The sequence below is a fragment of the Zonotrichia leucophrys genome, chromosome 3, assembly GCF_028769735.1.
Source record: "Zonotrichia leucophrys gambelii isolate GWCS_2022_RI chromosome 3, RI_Zleu_2.0, whole genome shotgun sequence".
Taxonomy (NCBI): Eukaryota; Metazoa; Chordata; class Aves; order Passeriformes; family Passerellidae; genus Zonotrichia; species Zonotrichia leucophrys.
Window position 1 is genome coordinate 93740163 of NC_088172.1, and position 10597 is coordinate 93750759.

The following is a 10597-nucleotide window of genomic DNA, read 5'->3' on the forward strand; positions in this document are numbered from 1 at the left end:
CTCATTCCAATGAGTTGCAGTTCTGGACACCACAGCTCTGTGTGAGCACTGGACACAAATTCCTCCCACTGAGTGCTGGGATGGTTCCTGCAGGAGCTCTGGGCTCCTGCGTGTGCCAGACACAATGAGGAGAGAAGGAGCCCAGGGCACTGACACACCTTTGCCTTGGGCATGGCCCGGCCTGGACCAAACACCCTGAAAGGTTTCCTCTTTGGCCCATGTCTCGAAAGGTCAGGTCAGCTGTTTGATGACTCAGGTTGGTTTGTTGTCAAGGAATTTCCCTCAGAAATACTGGGTTTGTCTCCCTCTGTGCCTTCCCCTCAGCAGCTTTGGGGATGCTCCTGTGTGAAGCCATCTGTCTCACACAGTTGGAGACAACCTAAAACAAGACACTCTGCTATAAATCATCTCCTCTAAAGTGTTCCAACAGTCCACTTCCAGCAATAGGAAATTAATACTAATAGATGAAAGTGGAAAGAAACCAACATTATTATTATTATTAACAAACACAATGCCTACAAAACAAGAACAAAGGCCTGTAACTTCTATATGTCAATCTGTCAGACCTCACTGTGCCCTCACTGGAACAAAGACCCAAAATGCCAGAGGAAAATCCCCTCAGGACTTGAGTTCCAAGATGGCGCTGGGTTCTCCCTCAGGAAGAACAGGAGCTATCACGGAATAGTTCCAGCAGCAATGAAAGTTCAGGGGCTTGTCCAGCATCGACTTTCTCCCAGTGGCAGAGCTCCGGGGAGCAGCCACGGCAGGTGAAGCAGCTGGACTGGAGCCCCTCGGTTCTTTTCTCCCCGCTGTGGCTCAGCTCACACACTCTTGGACTAGGAGCGGGGTCGCTCTGCTTCTGCCGGCACCGTGTCCCTGGGCTTGGACAAACAGATTTCTGCCAGGAGAGCCCTGCACACTGTTCCACATATCTCTCATAAAGGCCTCAAACAACTACAAACACTCTGCCTACAGCAGCTTTCACAAAGGGCTGCAGAAATGCAGGATAGCCTAAAGTGAGAGGCAGAAGGCTTTTGTCTTGTTCCTGCCACCAGAATTCTTGACGATCTGATGCAATTTGATTCAGATCTAACATGGTATATGAGTTTTTCCACTGAAATATTTCATGATGAGTAACAAGCCTTGGGAGCAAGAGGTACAGGACTGACATGTGAAACCATGAGCATATCCTCCAAAGTGACCAGTTTAATTGTCCATTTTATTACTCTTGTATTTATTGCACAACTAATCAGCAAAACCAAGCTTTGCTTGGAGGCAAAACAGGCATGGGATAAACTACAGTCCCTCACAGGGTCACCAGGGCTGGCAATGACAAAGCAGGCAGTCTGCTTCATTGTGAACCACTACAGAGCTAGATCTCAAAGTGGTTTTAAGTAGTATGGTATTATTAATCCCCCTTTTTCCGCATGAGATACAAAAAGAAGGTCTGTCGTGGTTTGAGAGGAAGTAAGTTTTCTGAGATGCTGTGGTCAAACCAATGGGTGTTCAGATTTGAATATTGGCACCTGGTGTGGCCACTGAGGATATGGATACGCCTCTGAGAACACAGGGGTTAAAAGCAGAGCACTCCCGGGGGAAGCTCTCTTGGGTTCTGGTGGGGAAAGAGTTCGGACCTTCCCCCGGCCCAGCTGCTGCTGCTGGGCGCAGGAGGGGAAGCCATGCGGCCGGGTGAGGTAGGCCAGGCCTTGGACAGAGATGAGAGATGAAGAGGCCCTTGAGGATGGAAGGGTGGAGAAGCGCCAAGAGGCATCGGGCAGCCACCCCCCCCACCCCTCCAGGGGAGAGAGAGAGAGAGAACACCAGCCTGTGCGGGTGCCACCTTGAAATTTGATAGCGTGGCCGGGAGAAGGAGAACGGGGATGCAGCGAGAAGGTGCCGGCAGGGCAGTGGGAGCCCTGAGCAGGCAGAGCCTGAGATTTTAACCCCTTTCTCAAATAATGGAAACCTTACAAACACTGATCCTCCCGGATCTGAATGAGAAGAGGGATAGAGGTGAAATGGAGGAGGAAATGGGCAAGTGTGATGAAAGTTCATGCAAGTGAAAGATGTCGGAAGAGTGGAGAAGAATCTTAGGTGGGAAGAGACGATGGAGTGGCCTTAGCTGGACTTTTCTTGTATAGCCATGGACAGAACCATGTTTCCAGTGACACAGAAATTGCATCCAGGGGGACACAATGGCTCAGAGCCAAGAGAGTTCAGTGTTGAGACCCCTCGGCCCGAGGGGGTGAAATTTGGGGGGGACAGGTATCCCAAAGGTGAGAGACTGTGCTCTTTTTGCAATGGGACAAAGCATCCTTAAAAGGAAAACTCTAGAAGTAGCTCTGGTCCATGTGCAGTGGTGAGAGCACTGGGCATGGAAGGAAGAGGTCACGATGGCAGATGTTCTCTGGGCAGTGCCAGCAGTGACATGGAAACACACGAGGTTTCAACTGTGTTTCCTGGGGAAGCCTATGGTACAAGAGGGACTCCTCTCCTCTTGATGAACTGAGAATTGATTACCTAAAGGGTGGTGATGGACTGAGAGTTGGTGATCTTAGGGATGGATGTAGTGGAAATTTGGTGGGCGAGGAGGAAATGTTTTTGGAAGGTTTTCATTTTTCCTGTGTGTTTCTTTTTATATATAGTTGTAAATAGTTAATAAATTTTTCTTTAATTCTAAGTGGGGGTCTGGTTTGCTTATTCCTGATGACATCTCACAGCAGACACCAGGGCGAGTGTATTTTCATGGGGGCACAGGCATTGCGCCAGCGTCAAACCATGACAATGTCCCAAATTATTTTCATGCAAGCATGCAGTAAAGAACTAATCCTGCTCTCCTAAGGAAGCTTTGGCTTTGGAATTACACTCTTCCCATTCATCTTTTGACACAGACACTCCAGATTTGCCCCCACATCCCTGCAAGGCTGGCAGTCACTGTTTCCCATTTACTGTTCTTCCCTAGAGGCAGTACAGGGGCTGCTTTGAAACTAAAAGCCCTGAGATGTGGATATTTTGAAGGAGCATGAAATGCTATTCAAGTGTTCCCATTGGTAATATCCAGGTCTGCACTCCCCAGAGCTCTGAAGCAGCAGCAGGAGGACCATGCATCATTGCTGTTTGTGGATGTTCATGTTTCTGGTGGGCAAGAGCAATGGCTTTGAGGAGGGACAAGAATTCCCCTCTTCCAACAGTGGCTGAGAAAGGAGATGTGAAGTTTCACTGCCTTTTCTAGGATATTTTTGAAAGATCTAAGAGAATATTGTGACATGGAGCAGGTCCCTAATTTTGTCTCCAGAGAGATCCCCAAAGGACACATTCAATCTCCTGCTGATGGCAGCCCCATAAGCTCATGGACCAGTTTTCCCTGAAACATGCCACCCTGCCTGGGCTTTACTAGGCCAGGACTAGACGCATAGCTAAGCCAACACACGCAGCCACGTGACATAGAGTTTTTCCATCAGAAAACCTAATTAACACATTCACATGCAGTTTATTCTGTAACATCAGAAGCTGGCAACCATGAGGACTTTGCTGGCAAAAGGTTACCGTATGCACTGGGACCAGAAGTGGTTCTCCTTAAGGCAAAGCAAATTGAAATGTGAAGGTTAAAAGCTTCAAATGACTATGAAAGAAAACTGCAAAATAATTTATGGATAGGTGTTCTGATTTAAAAGCAAAACCAGCGAGAGACTCCAAGTCAGAAATACAATTTATTAGGAAAAGGGAAAAAAAACCCACAAAAACCAAACCAAAAAAAAAAAAAAAAAAAACCCACCCAAATACATGCAATAATACAAAAGAAAAACCACTGACAGAGCAGAATACAAAGTCTGGGTGTTGGTAGCAGTCCAGTTGGATTGGTGGATGCACTCCTGGAGTGGCACATGTGATCCTGTAGAAGGGTATAGTCTTCCTCTGAAGTTCCAGTGGAAAAGGTGGCCATTCCTCTGGGAATCCAGTAGAAAGGCTGCTTGTTCTGTCCCCAACTCCAGATTATATCCAGGTGGGGATGCTTAGTTCCTCCCCTCTGGGCACAGCATCTCACAATGGGCTCTTATCATTCCATGAGTCATGGGGTGGGTCCATGAGACAGAAAGGGCTCCCAGAGGGAATTATCTCTGAGTCATGGGGAAAGGCATTGGTGGGCCCATTAACAGGAGATAAGGAAAAGAACAATGCCCCTCCTGGTTTCAACAGCTCTTGAAGATGGAAATAGAATACATCTTTATATTGTAACCAAGGACAATAGGGAGCATTGTCAATGATCATGCAGCTAACCAAGAGCTGGAGCTGAATCCAGAATTGCTTGCTCCAGCTATGCAGGAATTCATTACACTGGCAAGCACTGGCCAAGGGAACAAATGATCTCTCATCTCTGGGCTGAATGGCATCCAGACTGCAGTTTAGATTTGAAGAACCCTTGTCACTTGTTATTGGCCTCACAGTCCACTCATCCTTCTGCAAACAACTTGCAAACAACACAGCTGGACTGCTGTCTTGGGTAAATGTACATACAGATGGCTTTTCCAAAGCAGTGCACCATTTCCTAGTGAAATACACAACCTCTTCTTACCCATGAAATTGTGACTGAAGACACCTGTGAGCCAGATCTGTGTGAGATTGGAAAGGAGCAAAGCTTTGCCATTTGGGCACACTTCTCCTTGTTTCTTTGCTCAGGCCTTTGGTGAGCATAGAACACATCCAGCTAGAAAACTTTTGACTAGACAGGATCCTTTGGATCCATTGTCCCCCAAACATGTGAACAGGTGGCCCTGTTGTAATGCCAAGTAAAAAAGAGCAGCACAAATGACCCAAAGAAAACATGGCAAAAGAGGAAGAGGAGATGCGCAGTGAGGAAAGGACGTGGTGAGACACTGGCACATTTAGTGAGCTGCATTCCCAGGATCTCTAGGCTAGCAGGTCCGGGTCTCAAATTGTCTGCTTGATTTATTTAAATTTATTTTATTAATTTTTTTAATCAAGATAAAATTGAAAATATATCATCAAAATTTAAAAGATACAATCAAAACACATTTATTCAAAACTACATCTAAATATCAGAACATATGTGCATCTGCAACTTTAAAGCCTAACACATAAATTCTCTTCTTCAAACACTCTTCAGGCAGGTGGCAGATTCTTCCTAAACTTGGAGGAAAGAGAGCTCTTCTGGATGGGATCAAGGACTTTTGTGGGTCAGAAGTGTCCAGAGAAAACTTCTTGGTAAGAGTGTAGCCACTCAGATCTGCAGAATGGAGACACAAAGATTAACAGAGGCCAAGATGCAAACCTAAAGCATCTTGAGTGTGATAAATATGTTACAGTGTTGGCTTTCATTATAGTAGGAGTCCTAGTAAAATATCTGTATTCTATATTCAATATCTGTATATGGGCTTTGCCCTGATAAGCCCTGGTTGTTTTCGATGGGCTGCAGGTATAGCTAGTGAAGATAACTGGGATAAAAGAGGCTGGGCGTGGCCAGTCAGGGAGAGCCTGGAAGGAGCCCTGAGTAAGAAGCAGCAACAAGCAGAAGAAGTCTGTGCTGTGAAGAACTGCCCCCAAGAAATATCGCTGAGAAGGTACAAGACTTTAGAAATATGATTGTGACAGTATGGGACTTTAGAAATATGAAATATAACAGCAAGATAACAACATTTCACAAACTTGGAGTGAACACTATGTGTTTTATAACATTGACTTTTGTCAGCGTTAAAGCTTTGAGTTCTTTTAATATGAATGTTGTGCTGTGATGATAACATTTAACCAATGAAAGAATCGAGGCCCACTGATTGTATCAAAAAGCACCAGATACCACAATGAGGATGACCACACGTACTCTGAAGGGGAGGGATGGAGGAGGAACCATGTTAAAGTATTTGAATATGAATTACCATTTATGAATATGTATTTGTCTGTTGCAATACCCAGGGTATATTAGGAGTGTTGCTGTGTTGATTGGTGCATTTGTGACTGCAGATAAGCATCCAGCACAGTTCCTTTTGCTTTACTGACATTGTCCCCTATTGTCTCCTATTAGATTCCCTTCAAATTTTAACTGAGGTGTGGGCTTCATTTATCACATGAAGGCCCATATTTCATGGGACAGACTTCCTGGAAACTTCTAAACAGCTGCACAGGGAAGTACACACGCTCCTGCTGGCAGACACTTGAGGCAGGCCAGGGCAAAACCCTGAGCCACTTCCCCAGAGCTGCCACAGGCACAGCCTGGCCTCTGGGCTGCCCTGGGACAGCAGGGAGCCCAGAGCCCTGTGCTCTCCAGCAATGGCTCAGCTGCACATGCACCCTGCTGCTCCTCTCCCTGCCCCACAGCTCAGCAGCCCTACAGCTCCAGGGGCACTGGCAGCAGCACAGCTCCTTGCAGGTGGCACATGCAGGGCACAGCTGTTCCCTGCCAATGTGCACAGCCTCTCTGCGCTGCCACAAGAGCCTTCCACCCACCAGAGAGCAGCTCAGATCCAACCTCACCTCTGTGTGAGGCTGAGCCATGCTCAGTCTGAAAAATGTGTGGCATTTTTCACACTCAGCCTTCACCTTATCCTCCCTGGCAGTGACCCTGGGGCCAGCACTGCTCTGCAGCCTCTACCAGGGCCCCCTGAGCCGGTCGGGAGCCCAGACTTCCATGGTTCCACACACCATCCTTGCAGTCAGGGAGGGGAGGGAGGGTCCTTGGGAATGGAGGATGCTTAGGAATCCCACCTTTCAATCACCCCATTTAATAGATGAGGCACTCATGGGGCTTTTTAATAAATCAGAAGGTGTAGGGGGATACAGTATGGGTAAATGAAGTTGGTATAGAATGGAATCTTATCCCCTAAAGAGTTGCAGCTGAACCAATTACTAAAGATTAGGAGCAGGCCTGATGTTAACAGGCCACGCTTGTAGCCAATAAGAACAGTGTTATAAAAGAGTGGATTGGTGGGTGATGGAGTTACTTGGCTACAGCAAGGACGAGTCAGTGCTGGAGGAGCTGCCTACAAGAAACATCAAGGAGGTATGAAACACTAGCAATATGGAACCCTTGCAATGTAATGGTAATAGAACTGTTGTAATATATCTGACAACAAGAAGGTTGCTTTATTTTATTTCTCATGAAACTAGCATGCATTTAATTCCTCTGGACAGTACTGAGTTAGCAAGTTGGTAGAGAAAGGTGGAAGGCTCCAATGGTTAGAGGGGACAAAAGATTCCTTCTTGAGGTTGGGCTTTGGTGAATACTCAGTAAAGACCAACACAGCTGTGACTGCTAACTCTGAAAACCACAAAGACCTCTCTGCAAGCAGGCAGGCCTTATTGATGTTTCCATCGCACCTTAATACCATCCTCAATGTTGGACCCGATCAGCAAGCAGAGGAAGAACAGGAAATTTATCTATAGTGAGACCAGACATTGATGGCAGAGAAAGCAACAGGATTTGAATCTCATGACCATGTCCAGTTTGGGGTCAGCTGTGGCCACAGTCCCTGTCCTGGCAGACAGGAGTCATTTGGCCTCTGTCAAAAAGGAGAAAGCAGTATAAACTAATGAGACAATGTTGTGATGCCATGGGTGTCCTTGCAGGATCATCTGTAGCTGTCAGGCACCTACTCTGACACAGAGCCACCACTGACCACCATGGACAAGTTTTCCCTGAAATCCGGGGGACTTTCTTTCCATTTACTCCAGCCTTTTAGTTCCCTTCTATCCTCACCTTTTCCTTCAGTTGTCTTTCCTTTTCTGGTGAAATCCATCTTCAAACCCGTGCTTCTGCCAGGCAGAAGTGTCAGGGTTTGAATCTGGGATGGCTCTCGGAGTTGGCAGCGACGGGAGCTCGGTCCCAGCCTCAGAACAAGGCCGGGTGACTCCAATCGCCAGCTCTCGGCACACAGAGGCAGAGCCAGACGCGTCTGCTGCTGCTGTGTCCAGCACAACCTGCACCAGCCCAGTTCTGGGTTGGGTTTTACTTTTTGGGATTTATTTGTTTGTTTCTCTTCACAACAAAAAGAGTGCTGGCACATGAACAACAGCACCATGTGTTAGAAGTAAAAAGAGTAAAAAAAGCTTTGCACCCCCATTAGATGTCCCAAGTACTCAGGGAGCCTTCACCTGCAGAGAACAAATTGACCATTCAGACGTTCCTCTTTTGCTCTACTTCATTGTTCCAGGGGCTTATTCCCTGCTTGCTTATTGCACAGACATAAACATGATCTGCCTCAAAACATTTCTGATCTTGGCCGTTCCTAATAATTCAAAGTTTTCTTAATGGAAATAGCACAGGGGAGGTCATTCTGAAATACTCTCCAACAGAGCTGTTAGAACTCGGAGAGCTAATCATTCTTTACATGACTTCACAGAGGATAAAACCATGTGGCAGCCAAGCAGTAAAAAAAAATACCTTTCTTAAATCAGGATATTTATCTCCTGTAGAACAGTCAAGTCAATAATAAAAGAGTGACAAGCAAGTTTTAATGGTACAGCCCATTTCTAGTCCAGAATTTATCCAGCAAAAACGTCACCTAAATTACTAAGCAATACTTCTCCCCAGCTACATTCAGTATTCCAGCTGCATATCAGCAATAAAGGAATCATTCCAAGAGGGCCCATGCCCAGGATTTGGAAGAGCTAAGCCAGAGGGTCTGCTCCCTTTTTCTGCATCTGCAAAATTATTTCTTCAAGTCTCATCTCTCCTATCTGACAAAGAGGCTTTGCACTCTGCATCAGATGCCCCCAGTGTTCAGTGGGCTGATATGATCAGTGTATCTGTAGGTGCAAACTGGCCATGCAAAGTTCTTCTTCATTGTGGCACAGGTTTATTCCTGCTTTCTTTCCTGCAGACACACCTAAACCCAACATTACAATACCTGCCCCAAAACAATTCTCATTTTGACTGTCCCTGAGAATTCAAACCTATACTCAGAGCATTTCCCTGTCCCCAGGCACCGGCTCCAAGGCTGGGCTCTCACTTGCACAGAATGAAGAACAGTTGCTGCACTTGCCAGCGGCTCCGGGGTCTCGCAATCAGCGCTTGGAATGCAGCTTTTGTACCCACTCTGCCCCCTGAGCCCAGCAGCGTTCCTTGGACCCTGCAGCACCCCTGCAGGCCAACGTGCTCCAGGCACAGCTGCAGGAGGGAGATTGCAACAAGTCCTGGCTGAAGGAGTCTCCAGGCTGCTGCAGCCCTTCCCCTGCTGCGGGATCATCCCTCGCTGCCATGGGGGGAGCCATGGGGCTGACGGGCTCTGTGCAGATGAGCGTCTCCTCCACGTGCTGCTGCTGCTGGGCTGATCCAGCTGCTGCTGCCTTCCCCCACAGCTGGATCAGGAGCCTGCCTGGGAAAATAACACTGCCAGTGCCTGTGCCAGCCACCGATCCCTGCCAGGACCCTTGCACACTGGGCATCCTGCCCACCAAACTGCTCCACTCAGGTGATCATAGACAACATCCAAATGATGTGTTTTCCACATTCTGGCAAAATCATGGCCTTACAGTGCACATGTTGGAGGCAGACTGCTGTTGGCAGAATGGGGGAAGCCCCAGCAGCTGCTCTGCCCATGGCTGAATGGCCACAGCAGCAGAGGCAAGTCTCCCTCCGTGCCCACTGCCAGGAATCAGGAATTCTCTAAGAACTAGTTGGGCATCCTAAACCTTTCCTTATATTCTCCCTTTCCGTGTCATCCTCCTCCTCCTCTCCAACAGCACATTTTACTTTTGTTTATACTTTACCAGAGTCATTGAGATACTTTTTATGGGACAGAGAAGCCATTAGCAAAAGTTATTTAGAGGATGAACCCAAAACGTGTTTAATTTGTTGGGGTTTTTTTAAAAACAAATAAATCTGTTCCCATAGCACAGAGGGAGGCTGAAAGCAAAACGTCTGTAACTCTGACACTGCGCAGCATTTAACAGACACAAGTGCTCATCCCACATGGGCAGCTCTTATTCCCCTATGAAACTTGCAGGAATCAGATAGAACACTGAAATACTTAGGAAGGGAGGCAACAAACACTTCTCACCCCCAGTGCTGGTGGGGTACTAAATCCCTTTGGAAGCAGGAGCATAACAAGAGGCATGAACGTGAACCACCCCGCCTTACAGCAGGGTGCATCCAGTACCAACGTGCTTACACCGTCCTCAAAGGCGGATCACGGGCTGTTCCTGTGATGCAAAGAATTTTGTGGAGCTGGTCTGGCACCCGCTGGCCACCTCTGGTACTGCTCCTTACCACAGTCAGTTTATCTACTTCTCTAACTGGGAAGGCTTCTGCATGAAACACAGCAAATAAAAACGCCAGAGGCCCTGCAGTGGTGCCTGGACTACATTAAACACACACCTATAAATGAGACATGGTAATAGCTGGGCAAATAAAACCAAAACTTACACCAATCATCCTATTGATTTCTTGGCTGCTTAACTGCAGAGGTTTGCACTGGACTCCTCAAAAATTCTCATCCAACCTCCACTGCTCCAAATGAACAGCTGGTCTGTCCTCTTCATTCTCTTCACTGCTCCCAAACTACCAGGATTAGATTAGAAGGGAGGACCTCTCCCATGTCCAGTCTCTCTAGACAGACACAGTTTAGTCTTCGACTAGCCGAGACCT